This window comes from Gallus gallus, chromosome 3 (genome assembly GCF_016699485.2).
Source record: "Gallus gallus isolate bGalGal1 chromosome 3, bGalGal1.mat.broiler.GRCg7b, whole genome shotgun sequence".
Classification (NCBI taxonomy): Eukaryota; Metazoa; Chordata; class Aves; order Galliformes; family Phasianidae; genus Gallus; species Gallus gallus.
Window position 1 is genome coordinate 55,163,044 of NC_052534.1, and position 14,794 is coordinate 55,177,837.

Sequence of the window (14,794 nt, forward strand, 5' to 3'; positions counted from 1 at the left end):
TGCACTCTCAAGCTGAATGATTTCCAACCTGTCACAGAATCTTACCATTTTGATGGCATTTTCATCTTTGCAAAGGTCAGAAATCTGAAATGGAGCACCATTATCTCATAATGAGTATTGAGAGAGATGGATCCCTTATGTGTCCGCATAGTTTGTTATTAGAAACACTACCGTGGACAAAATCTTTGTTGTTTGCCATAAAATGCTAATCTAATTTTTTTTCTTTAAGGGAAAAAAATATTTGTCAAAAAAGTACACCTTAAACTGAGCCACACAAAAATAAGGCCTTTTAAAATAAGGTTTTCGGAATACATTATTTATGTATCAAAACCTCTCAATTTTTAACTCTTAAGAACTGGAGCAGTTTTTCTTTTCATAATGGCACGCCACCGTTAATCATAGGGTCTATTCTGTACTTCATAGAATAAAGCCAAGGTAAAATCATGTTTCACCTAAAGGGCAATGCAAATGAGCTCTCTTGTTTATCATCTACTTCAAGGTTTTTTCAAAGAATATTTCAATTTTCTCTCTTAAATTACACTAAAACACTGCTGGAAGATACGCTGCCCTCTGCTGGAAGGAATACATTTGGCCTATTCATGAAAAAATAGCGCAGTGAGTAAGCGCCCGTGTTTCTAGACCCCAAAAACTGGGTGTTCCTCCTTGGCGAAGCCTGCAAGCAGTTGGCATGGTCTGTGTATCCACAGGCAGATGTTTGATCGTTATCTGTCTCCAGCACAAATAAACACTGAATTTAAAAAAAGTAAATGAACATTAAATTCAAGAAAATAAAAACACCAAGTTAAGAAAACTAGAAGACTGTATGGTTAAGTACCCCAAAGCCAGGAAATGCCAGAGGTAAAGTTTCATATGTAAACGTAACTCTAATCCCATGTGTGTATGCATTTACAGGGCAGACTCTAATTATATGGGGGAAAACCTAATTATTTATTCTACATAATTTGGAGATATTCTCCAATTCAGGTAGCTTTCAGTTTGGTTAGCCATATGCAGGAATTTGCCTGAATCTATTCTTTACATTAAGCTCCCCAAAGGTGCTTGCTTGCTTTTTGTTATTGAAACCAGCCCATCCATAAACATCAAATGCAAAACAAACTCATTCATAAGCAGACTGAAAACACAAAGTCAATCTGAATTGCTGGAATAGTCTCATTTTTAATTAATAAGTTACTTAGTAGAATAAAACATTTAGCTACCACTTACTACCAAGCCGAATAACTATCTGCAAGTAGAATTTTGCATAAGCAAAGGACAATTAAATCAGAACAAGCCTCATTTTGTAACCACCTGTCTACCTACAGTGAAGGAAGGATGAATTAAAAACATTTGTACAAACATAAATGGTTAAAGGAAAACAAGCGGATATATCTACCATGCTACCTCTATCAAAAAAATAGGCAATAAAGCAACGCTGATTAAACTTTCACTTTACAGTATATGAAAATTTCTCCATGTTTCTGATTGATACAGGTTTTCTGTGGAAACGTCTATGAAAAAAAGACTGATAAAGGAGACTGGGAAACAAACAGTATACAGAAGGGAAAGCTTCCTTTATTTCTTAGTTCTGGTTTTGATTTAGTTTGCATTACAGATCTGGAAGTCACTTCTATTCTGAATTCATTCTGAGGAACAGCGGGGAAAATGGGAATTAAAGAACTTTGTTGCTTCAATTTGAGGTAGTCTGATTAATCTTTATTTACAGATAAACAATGAAAAATGGCACACATGCTGCTGTGTTCAAGGTCATACATATCCTGCAAATGACACAGATATCAGATCTATTTTTAAAATCATTTACATGTATTAAATGTGCCGTTCTACAATCAGACACCTGAAGTTAGGCACAAGCTACACACAAAGGCATACCTTTGTTTAAAATCATACCCCAGACACAATCTAGTCATTCAAGCTTTAATCAGAAACCAGAATCGTAGTTCATTTGCAGCTGATTTTTGTCAGACTAGATTTTATTTTACAGAGCATTTCAGTAACATGAGCAAACCCCTGGCAGCAGGAGTTTGGTACAGACTGGAGAAGCCCTTTCCCTGTGTTACCTGGAGGGAGCACAGTGTTCAGCAAGTCCCTTGGATCCAAGCAGATGTGGTGGAAAATGTAATTAAATGGATTTTTTTTTTTCTGGGGCTGGTGGTTTTGCATTGCTCTGGAGTAAAAATGCTAATAAAGCAGCAATAGACACAGCCGTGTTTTGCTGAGGAGAAGTCAGAGTACAGAGCGTACACACAGAGCATGTTAGCAGAACCCAGGCCTGGGGACGTGTCTAACCCAGTGCTAGCAGTGCAGCTGGGCAGCGTGGCATGCGTGCTTAAAGGCCTCCATCAAAGACCTTTACGGTTTGTTCCCATAATTTAAACCCATGAAGGAAAACAAACCCGTCCTGACTTCCCTTACTGAGGGAAGTTCCTGATCTGAGTACATCTGTCTGACATATGCTTATCCCTTCTTCCAGGTCCTGCAGCTTTCCAGCAAACAAGCCACAAAGCTGTTTCCCACTCATTCAGACAGGAAAATCCAGCCATACAAGAATATATTTTTCTTTCCCTTCAGCTGAACCTCTGCCGTCTTCATGTCGTGGGCCTCGCTTTAATAGAGGGATTCTTCCCTGTGTATTTAAGCATATAGGAAAAAGGAAATTGTCCAGAAGTACACAGTGATCTCATTGCTGTATCACTTTTCCCACCAGCCTATTTTGGACTCCAGGGTAAGATCCTGGGGCTTAGAGCTCAGATCCACTCGACCTGAGAGGCTGACTGACCTTCTGTTCTCTCCTTTGGTTCTCAGTACTGTGCAAATGAATCAAGAAACCTGCAGATGTTTCGGGTAACATAATATTTGACTGTTAACAAATGCGGCGTTGCCTTCATTAGTGATTTCCTCCTTGATTCTGTGACAAACTTGGAATGCCGTGGCAGCTGATGAAGGGGAACTATCTCAGCCTTAAATCTAGATGAAATTACTGTTACTTTGTGTGTGCACAGAACTAGCATGAAAATTAAGCTTTAAAAGAAAGAATAACAACAAAGACAAAAACCACTCAATCTAACTAGAAGTGACTGTGGAAGGATTGTTTGAAAAAGAAATTTTAATTTCCAGAACCAATTTAAAACTTCAATGGCCGAAGCCAGTGAAGAGTCTTATGAAATCATTTGTCCCATGATAACACCTCAGAAGCGCTGACATGTGGAATAATAAATAACATTTCTCACATTTCTTTCTTACCATACAAGAAAAATGCATTACTTTCTAGAAGGTTTGAGAGAGGAAGAATTATTCTTGCTTGTGTTCCTCTATTCTTATGTGAATAAGTTATTAAGGGAAGCTATGTTATAGTAATGAGTTTCAGTATAAAAATGTCCTCTTCTATAATCACCAGGCATAGGGAAGGAGGAAAGCAGTGAATTGCCAGGTCTTCATTCAGCTACATGAAAACTGTGTTTTTCTATTGGTTCATTGCTTATATATTCCAATTAAACACAGCTTTTATGAGACTTCTGCAAAAGAAGAATCTCCCTAACCGGTAATTTGAGCTGGTTTAAGGGAAGTTCTAAATCCTAAACCAGAAATCTTCCAATTGACTTGGAAACTTGTACAGACAGCAGAACACCAGGCTGGTGAGCTCTTTGCTGTCTGTGTTGCTAGGGAGACCAGGAGCTGATTTTGGAGAGCAACGTAAGTACATTTATATAATAAGGAGTAGCAAGTTTCAGTGCCACAAGTGTACAGATTTCTCTGGTAAAATGTACTGGAAATATTAGAGAGGTATAGGGATTCTTTTTCTGTTGTTGCTTTTTGCACTTCCCTCCTCTCTACCCCTCCTTTCCCCCCTCCCCCCCCCAGAACATATCTGGGAGAGTTAGAGGAATGTTTGAGACAACTGTAAAGATATTTTTCATTTATTTATATTTATTCATTTGTACTCTCATGCTATTCGGGTAATCAATAGCATTGGAGTAGTCAAAAGACTCTGAAGATTAAGAACAGACTTAACCTAACCCGCGCCAATACAAAATACTGGCTGGAGGCTGTCTACTGCCCCAGCTTCATTTGTGGGAACTGTAAACAGCTGACGGGCAGTAGCCAGCTGTCCACTGAGAAACTGTAGCTCTGAATTATGACCATTGAATAATCATGGCATTCAAGATAAAACCAGTTTTCCCAAAGTTCTCGTGCCTGGTTCAATTTTACTTAGTTCTTTCCATCTCTGAATTAACAAAGTACTGAAAGAGCTCTACTTTTCACGTTTGTTTAAAAGGGGATGTAGTTTTGTAGATTATACTTACTCATTACCTGTTTGATAACGAAAACCCTAACATATTAACAACTGTTGTTCTTAATGATTTCAACACAGCTTTATAAACGAATGACACAAATCACACATTTCTCTTTTCTGTTTGACACTTCACATGGAAAGACACAGACGTGTTTGTATACTGTGAAATGTTTGTACATTTGTTAAATATTCACTTTTACCACCATACTCATAGAATCATAGAATTGTTTAAGTTAGAAGGGACTTTTAAAAGTCATGTAGTGCAATTCCCCTGCAAAGAGTAGAGACACGTACAGCTAGATGTTGTCTCATCAGTTTTATAGTTACGTCAAGACAGAATACTTAGTGAAGGAAAGTAATTTGAAGAAATATATTTTGCATTTAGTTCTAAGAATTGCTGGCATTTTGGGACTATAAAACTGTCACTACAAGAGATTCTGTGATCACTGATTTCACTCTGAAACACCAGTATTCATACAAATTGTTTGTTTGTTAAAAATAAAGGTCTCTGAGGACTTTGGGGGGGCGGGGGAGGCAAATAAGTTAACAGTCATTGGGAAAGCTTTTCAAAGAACCTATGCTGTATTATGAGAACTGCTCCAAAACTAATGCCTCATATTTTATGATGGTCCCACAACAACAGGGGCATTTGGTGGTATGGCAGTAGAGGTTGAACCTTCCCACCAGTATCCCATTACATTTTGTTTCGGTGTGACAGATAGCAGCAGAAGGGCAGTCTGAAAAATTGGCATCTGACATGGAAGCATGTATGTATGAATCAAAGGTGTTATTGGAATGAGTTGCACCCATTGGCCTTCACTGATGCTTACTGACTGTTTACAGGGACCAAACAGTGGATGTGAGTATAGCGAGGTGGCGGGTGGTAGGTAGCATCAGCAACAGTTGGTCAACTCTGCTACTGAAGATTGTTACAGGTGTGGCATGCAGGCTCTTGTTCATCCCTGGCAATGTTAACTATGTTGAAAAATAGTTTCTTGTTGCTGAGAATTTGCTCTATCAAATTGCATTACTGTGCTCTTAGTATCTGTTGTAGTTGCCATGGAAATAAATAGGAGGCATTAGTTTAGGACCTATACAGTAATGTCTCTTCCTGTCATGAGATGGCAGAGACTATTCACCTTCTGGGTGATTCAAGGCTCCCTATAATTATGTTATGAAGGGGAAGGAGATAATCTTGTAGCCTTTGACCCTAGCAGTGATAAAAGAATTGCTCTTCTGTGTGCTGTCCCATCCTCTGGTGCAGAAGGTCAACAGTCCTGGAAGAAGTTGTATCCAAAACTCCAGAGAGCTGCCTGGTTGCTACTAGGAACTCTCTCACTGGGGCTACTGAAGTTCCACAAGACTATGCTTGAGGAGGGAGGTGTGTCCCCAGTCTGATAATTCCACATCATTACATCATTGTCTGCCACCTGTGATGATAGCCTACACTCTTTGAGTCTTTGACACAGAATATCCTGAAAAGTGAGTTCCGAGGATTCCATATGATAAGATTTAGCTTTTAAATGTTCTTCCAAGGTCTGAATTTGCAGAATGATTTAGAGACTTGCTTTCTTTCCAGTTCTTTGTTTAGAGACCTTCCCCCATCAGAAAAGTAGTTTAGTCCTACTCAGATGAGATAAACCTCTATGAACCATAGCACCATCTTGAAGACCTTTGGTTCTATAGGGAATGTAAAAGAAAGGACTTTTATTTGACAGTAAACTCCGGCTATTGTAAAACCCAAGAGTAAAGTATTAACATTAGAAAAGAGGTCTCCTATGTGTTGAAAAGCACAAACAAAACTCTCCTAGAACTAGTGAAAAAATAGTAGCCAAAACTCAACTTCTATTTAACATGATAAAACCTTCTTAAATATAAATTGATGTTTAAATGATCCTTATTTTTGAGCACTTCTTTTATGTCATGGAAGAAAAAGGTGTTTTTCTAAGTTTATTGTATAAGCCCAGCATATATTTCCTATCATGTTCCTTAGGGAATTGTTCCTTTCCCCAAGGGCAAGCTCAACTTCTTGAATGCAGAGTGGAAAAGGCAATGAGAGAAATACAGCCTGGGAAATCTCTGGGAGGAGCAAGATGCCTGTGTTACAGCACAGTGCTGACTCAATACTGAGCTCTAGAGGAAACAGAAAGGAAGAATCATTCCTAAGAATGCAGATAAGACTTCAGTGTTTATTTCAACCTACGTACTCACTGCCATCTACTAAGGTTTTGGAGAAAGGATAGTGATCCTGCTAGAAACATTGGTTAGGATTGATTTCTTTCAGACTTCTCTCATCCAGCATTTCTGATATCATGAGTCTGATGTCATGACTTCCTGAGTTATCTTGTTCCACTGCATTTGCTTTTGTACTAACAAGTAACAGGTAGCATTTGAATTTAGAGTCTTTCATAGATTATGTGACAGTATGAAAGGAAGACAGCAATGTGATTCTGCTTCATGATTTTGACAAATTCTGTGTGCAAACAGGAGAAGGGCACAAGTACCAAACAACTGCTGTCTGAAATGTTGAGATCCATATTTTCCTCTATGTTCTGCTAATATTTGTTATTAAAACATTCTTCATGTGACAAGGATAATAGGATTAGAAGAATGGAAAACTATGACACTGAGCAGTTCATAGAGCTGCAGCATCAAATGATGCATATCATAGACTCTACTGAAGACTTCCTATCACTGAAAGGCTTCAAATCTGAAATAATTACAACTAGTTCATCACTGCAGTGATCAGAGACATTTTTGACATTCAGTGTCACAAATAACAATGTCATAGTGGCTGGATGGACCTTGGAAATAGTAATAATACATATTTTTTCCCCTAGAAGTTAATTACAGTGAAACGGACAAAAGAAGCCAATTTATCTCATTAGGACAATAGTTGGTGGTAACTGTCAAGGCAGTATCTCGGAAAGCAGATTATACTTCCATGTTTAGACTCAATTACTGTTATCAAAGAGTGTGGAATTCTTTGCCTTCTTTTATCCTGAAAACTAAGGATGAGAATTAATAGAAATGAAAATATGAACCTCAGCCTCAATTTTTGCTTGATATTTCTGGATGAAGGATGAAAGGAACAGGTGACTAATACAGACTCCTCCACATGAGATGAGTCATATTTCTCTACCTATATCACATTTGAAACTGCATAGGTGAATGCATGATACACGCCCAGCTGCAAGAACAATAAGCCTCACCTTCCAGGAGAGATTCTAGGGATCAGAAAACAATGGTGGAAAATAAAAGGACAACCAATACAAAGAAAGGTGAGGAATCTTGACATCCCATTAAGAAGTGGGAAAACTATATTGTTATTAAGGTGTGCAGGTTTACAAAGGGAGAAGCCAGACATACTGAACATTATAATAATATTAGAGGAGATAGTAGTTTGTAACCACACCCCCCTACAGATACTGTCAAGTATCTGCTCTTGAGCACTAATAACAATATACAGACATTAATGACTTCAAGATTCATGCAAAAAAAATCTTGAAAATAGAATATTTTCCACTAGAGTACTTAATTGACTAATATTTAGTATCTGTGTACAATCAAGCAATTAGGCTTACAAGCGTTCCATTCCAATGGACTATCAGCCTAAATTTTAAAAGATGTCAGATTTGTATTCGCTTCTTCAGGTAAAAAAAAAATATAAGAAAAAGGGTTGATTAACTTTTAATAGCTCTTTTTTTTTTTATTTTCAGCAAATACTCCTTTTTTATTTTTCATTCCAATGAGACCATAGGCAAAACCACTAAAATTTTCAGTCTGACTTCCAGAATTTCAGTCAATTTATATATGTCAATTAAGTAGAAAAATTTAGTCATTAGGTCATCATTACCAAGTAAACTCAAAGATTATATGCAACAGACAAGAATGAACACGTACAACACTTACACAGGTTTCTGAAGTAGCCTATGAGAAAAGAGATTTCACTCCTTCTCTTCAAGTTGACCTTTAATTCAGTGGTAATAGTAGTCATATTTTGCTAGGCTAAGGCTGCAAGTGATGTTTCTTTCTAATAAGAGTAAAGGAGCAAATCCTCATAAGATGGCTAACTTGTTCACAGATAGATATTCTACTAAATTCTGTCTTAAAGGAGTCCTATCTGTTTTTTCATAGCACTTTCAAAATAGTCCTAAAATCCTGGCAAAACACATACCTCATCTTCTGGAAGGAATTTAATGTTGCATGTACAAATTATTTTTGTCTGAAGTAGTTACTCTACAGACAAGTCTGCTTTATCTAGGTTGTCTTTTCACTAGACATGCTTCAAGTGAAAACAAAAGTTTAATCAAGAAAAGCAAAAAGAAAAGATCTCAAGTTCAGTTAGAATTTGAAGATCTAGAGTTCATCTAAGACCTTTGTAAGTTATTTTTTTCACTTTACTAAGAGCAGAATCTTGCTCCTCTTTCTCTTTTCTGGCATTATTGTTGCATGGAAATATAGCTTCTGAATCTACGCCGTAATGACTGTGATGACTTCTCTCCTCCTATCCCATCTTTCAGAAGAAGCTAATAACAGGAGTTTCACCCTTAGGTAATTAGTGAGTATATGAAGTGGATGGAATCACCCACAATGTGAATGCATATGGATGAGTAACGAAGAGAAGGAAAAGTTACTTCCAATAAATGTAGCTTTTCTGCATTCTTTTGTATTTTATCCAAGGTTGGACAAAATGAATGTCAATGGCAAAAATATGCTTATTGAAAGAGAAGTAGACTATGAAATCATCTGCAGAAACAGACAAGGTCACAATAGAAGTGTGAAAGTAAAATATTAATCAACTGGAATGGAATGGAAATCCCAAGGTAACACAAGAAACAAGGACACAAAAGGTACTATGTGGTAAGAGCTCAGCAAAACCTTCAATTTGCTTTATAGAGCTGGCAAAAGGAATTCTAAAATTGAATAACTAAAAAAACATCCCTCTCCCAAAAGCTATGAATAAAATAATATACAAAAAGGTGTGGCTTTTGGAAAAATGTTTTGCTTCACTGGTAAAGTATTTTGATTCCAGAGTAGCTGAGATGATGTAAGAAAAGTGAATCCATGGGGGACAAAGACCACATATCAAAGCCAAAAAATGGGGCCTAAGTATAAACCTCTACTATATGAAAATTCATTATGAAGTGAATATATGTTCACATTATATAGACAATACTCAAACTAGAAGTGTATGATTACTCTGTATGTTTCATTTGATGAGGCTTATGGAGCATCTTTGATTTGACAGATAAAATATATCTATGACCTATTTTCAGCAAAATTTAGACTATTAAGTGCTGAAGTCTGTTCTAAAAATGACATATGCTTTAAAAAGAGACTTGATGGATATTTCTTAATCCAAATATTGTTGACTACATTCTTCCTTCTATAAAATGTAAAACACTTAATTTAGATCTCCAGCATTAATTGCTTCTTGCTCAGTAGGCATCACCACGAAAGTGTATCCACTCATTTTTGATAACTTGACCCCATTCAGGTTGGGGGCAGCCCAGAGCACTGATTAAAAAGCCTCAAATAAAGTAACTTAATGAGAAAAGTAGGTGGTATTGGCAAAAGTTTTCTTTCACAATAACCCACACAGAAATTTGATTTCATTTTTACACAAAACATTCAGCGCTTTCAAAATCCAGATTATTCATAACTAGAAAAAGGTCTTGAAGCATGCTTATTCAGTCATTCAAGACCGCAGTTCACTAGGATCACTGGTGAAAGACAAAGCTGAAAGACCTTCAAGTTTAAGATAAGAGAGAGATGAAAGAGCAAAACCACTTTTATTTATCCCATTACAATCGCTCTTCACTATATCTAAAATGTCATTTGCTTTGCTTTTACACATTTGAAGCTCAGAAATCATCCAGAGAAAGAAACATATCTTTCATTTTCATGGTTTCATGACTATGGAATAACTAGAACACTTTTACTTTGGACTATTTACAAGAATTTAGCTATAATTAAGTATTACCACTATATGCCTGGCTATCTGAAAATGTTTAACCAGAAGACTTTCAATGTACCTTAAGAAAACCATCTGGAGAGCAAAGTAGTCCACATCATGTTTTACTTGGCAAACGCATTGTATCTTATTAGTTCAGTGTGAGGTTATGCAATAAAAAAAAATCTTATTCAGTTATTTAAAAGCTAGCTCAATTAATCTTTTGTGTGTGACATTGACAGACCTGGAAAATACTCCTTTCTTGCAAGCCCACTAAGGAGGTAGGAGAGATTTCAAAGCACTATTCTGTTCTTGTGATTTTACCTTGTCACATTATTGATCAAATCAGTTTTATCTTGTGTTCATAGCTAGAACTTGCTCATAAAGTTGCTGCCATTCTCTGGTGAGTTGCCACTGACCTACTTAGTCAAGCAGAGTTGAGCTGGAGGTTATCAATCTTTTAAAATTTAGTGTTTCACTTCTAGCTTCAATTCTAGCTATTTTTTAGTATCTTGAGTTCACTAGAAATCTTACTAGTATATTTTTTCCATTGGCAAATATTTCAAAAACAAGTTGTTTCATGCAAAGATAAGAATACCAAGAGAAGAAAAATAAAATGCTTGCTCTTTTCATAAATCTATTCAAGTTCTTATTTTCAAAGCTCTTTATGTCAAACCACAAAAACTGAAAAGGGAAAATTTCAATTTTATATAAAGTAAATAGCTTTGTCAATCAAATATTTTTCACAATTTTTCTTCAGAGGAAATTCTGAATTTCGTTTCTTTCATTCTATAGTGGAGCAAAACATTGTGAAAATCCTTGTAAAAATCTGCTTTGTTCCCAATTCACAAAGAGCTCTCATTTTACATGCATCACACATACATTTTTCATTAAAACTTTTATAACTGATGCAGTCAGTGTTTATTAATTCTCCCCAAAGAAAGTCTTTTTTGCTACCTTTGAAATATCAAATTTTTTTTACCTAAGAAATTTTTCTGAGTGTATTTTTAAAGTTACAAAGAAAATTCATCATTCCTACAAACTCCATGTTTCAAGATAAAGTTTTTAAATTCTAAAGTTTAAATTTTTGACAGCTTAGAGAAAATTATCTTATCATTGTAGTCTTAGCTCTACTTGCAAAACTTTATGTAGCAGTCACACAATCACTAATATCTACAGCAATAAAATTAGACCTGAGAAATATAAGTAGCAGATGCACTGGTGAGCTGTGATGGCACTGAGCCTTGAATAGAAGTAAGGCTGCTCTGGTGCAGATTATGAATGGAGTGGTAAAGCAACACAGTGCCAAGCAGCATCAGTTCTGTACTGGGCTGTCTTTCAGGAGTTTAATCATGAAATGAAAGAAACATTTTTATGGATTAGAGACAGTCAAAGTAATGAAGGGATGGATTATACATTGTTGAGACCACACAAGCACAGGGAGAGTAGCTTGTGAAAAGGAGAAGGATATGGGCTGAGAAGGCAAGGCTCTTCTCTCTAACGCACATTTGTTTTCAGAAACATGAAAATTTTACAGACTCAATTATCAAACTCTCACGGTTCAAGTGTCTTCTGTACTGAAGAATCTGAACCTTTTATTTGATAATTTACTTTTACTCATGAACAGAATATCCAAGTCTTCATCTGTACCTTCAGGATTTTCTCCTAAGAATTCTTGGTCAGAAAGCAATGAGCAGTTGCATAAAAATGTGAGATCACGTTTCACAGAATGGTTTGGTTTGGAAGGGACCATTCAAATCATCTATTTCCAACCCCCCTGCTATAGCTGGGAAGGCCTCCCACTAGACCAGGCTGCTCAAAGCCCTGTGTGTCCTGTCACAACTGTTCATTTCAGGAAACTCAGATAAATAACCTGGTTTAAGGGCTGTTTATGACTAAATTAGAGTGCAAGAATAATCATAGACTTAGGTGAGAATTGTAACAGCATGACAGCATCTTTTGGCTCTGCCCTTGCCACTGCAGTTTCACTAATTTGTAGAATATCTCTATACCATACAGAGTAAGCTATACAACAATCTTACAGCATCAGACGTGTTTGAAGGCTCAGATAGGTTTATTTGGACTTTTTTTTAACCACCAAAACTAATGTCATTTTATTTCAGATAGTGATGAAGGATAGCAAAAATGCATAACAATGGGAGAAGAACTTACTTGTGAGGTAGGAGTGGCTCCCCAGCAGCACAAGATGTGCATACAAAGCAGGCTTATGTTGTTCCAGCAATTCCTGTTATTGATATTTTCAGCTCAGATCAGTCTGTCTTAGCTAAATTACGAAAAAAAAAATAAGGGGTAAGAGAAGCAGTTAGGTAGCTTGGCAGACATTGACAAGAACATCTGTGCACACTGTGTTGGTGCATGCATGTGAGCCAGCACATGCATGAATGTACAGGGGTGGATGTTTTCTCCACCACATCAGGAAAGGGGACTGAGCTGGTAACAGCATTCTCACAGTCCGCAGCCAAGCAGCATGTTGGCCAGCCTGCTTGAGCTGGCCCTGATGAAGGCAGAGCCGCCAGGCTCCTGCAGTGCCTCAGGGCTTGGTTATGAAGGAGTCAGCCCCACTGCTTATCCTGGTTTGAGAGAACACAAAAGGCTTCCACTCTTCACTTGACTTTGTAACTTAGCAAGGAGAGACCATTATTTTCTTGTTTGTGACTTCATGTATTCTAAATATAAAATAGTTTGAATTTTATGCTTCAAAAATCACAGTTAAATCCCCCAAGCTAAATCAATGCTTTCAGGAACTTGAACATGAAAGACAGGTTCTTACAGTTTCATTAATTACAATAGATTAGAACTTATTTTAGAGCTACAATTAGTCCAGTATTTCACTCAGTAGGACACCAGACACCAGCACTGCAGAGCTGGTTGTGCATTCACCATCCAACAAGTACACGTTTCTATCATCCTGTGTTCAGTGCTGTTATCATTAAAACTTAGCAATGTTATTGTGACTAAATGACGGTACTGTTTCTCCAAAGAGGTTACCACTGAGATGTTAAACATACTGTAATTCCTCCTTGCTGCAATCACCTTTTTAAGCACATTTAGTGCATGTTGCAGAGTGTATGAGACTCTCACAACCATCTCCCAACCAGATCTGAGTGTTACAGCGTGCAGTTCTGAGCATCTCTGGAGAGATCTGACTCGCATCTGCTGGAAGCAGTTGGCCCAGCATGTTTGCAGGCTGTTAACTGAAGGCACCTGGTATTTTAGACTACAGAAGGAAAAAAAAAAAAAAATCAGAGGATAGTAATGCAACAGGGAAATGCATAGCCCCTTCCCTATTAATGGTTTTTGTCCATGGATTATATGATCTAATGATGAACTTTGTATGTTTTGCAACACTGAACTGTCTGCTCACAACATACAAAAACAATTGCAGGAGATATTATCAAAGTTGTCCACATGCAGAGCAGTGTACCATTTTTTTTTAAGAAATATTAATAAATACAGAAAAGTATGAGAGCTGACTGAAAAAAAATTAAGAAAAAAACAAATTAAACATATTTTTGCTTCCTAAAGTGGAAATACTAAAGGATCTCAATTTTTCACATGCATGCACACGAATAAGGACTTTTAGTTTAGCCTGTATTTTACTCATCAAAATCTCAGCTCATTCTAAAGTTCAGTCCTTCTGCTTCTGAGACTAGATGGATTTTTTCTTTTTCATTGGAAGGAACCAGGGCTGAGTCAACTGGTTTCAGTGGCTTTTTGTTCTTTTCTAGTGTTGTCTGGAAGTAATTTTCTCAAGCTTTGTAATTTATTTGTCATCTTCCTCAAAATCCCCACAAAAGAGAGAATGAGAGCCTGTCTTTGGAATTAAAAACAAACAGAAGAAACCTTGACATTTGATTTTTATATGTATCTTTCATATCCTGAGTGTAATAAATACATGTTTCAAGTACAGATGCCTGGAATCTTGAGGAAAAAAATCTTGACTGAAGTAACGTCTTACGTAGAATAGAAGCACACAGTTGGCATCTTCAGGGATTCAGCTATATATTAGATATAAACACAAGACCCTACTATTCTTTAGTATTGTAAAACCTAGTACGTAAGAGGATAGAGTGTATCCCAGTCTTTAATCCTAATCTTTAAGGGTTTCTTCTGTACAGTCATTCCAACAAAGCAAATCTACAATAAGAATCAAATCCAATAACAATGTCCTTTCTTACGAGTGTCTTTTTCTTCTGTTTCACTCTTCCCTCCTTCCCTTACCTAGTCTAAGTAAAGAGGTTAATGGTCTCTTGAGCATACAACAAGATTAAATTTTAGCAATATAGAGGCAAAACAAGACAGGAAACAGATTAAAAGCTAGAGTTCTATTAAAAATAATACATAAAATACTTGTATTGACTGATACTAAAAAATAAGAAAAATAACTCATTTCTTCTCCTAATTTCTTAATCAAATACTTCTGCTGACCTAGAGTTGTGGCAGGTTATAAAACTGGTTCTGAAAAATCAGATTCTAGATCATTCTTGCAAAATTATTCAAATCTTCAG

At 36.6% G+C, this 14,794-nt stretch overlaps 1 long non-coding RNA gene across 1 annotated transcript in view; it reads right to left on the bottom strand.

Moving 5' to 3' along the window:
• Window positions 1-14,794, bottom strand: part of LOC112532182 — a 65,007-nt gene that overhangs the window by 19,100 nt on the left and 31,113 nt on the right. Inside the window, exon 3 of the long non-coding RNA XR_005858918.2 lies at window positions 12,438-12,549. This is a non-coding gene — a long non-coding RNA (uncharacterized LOC112532182). The remainder of the gene's footprint in view (window positions 1-12,437; window positions 12,550-14,794) is intronic.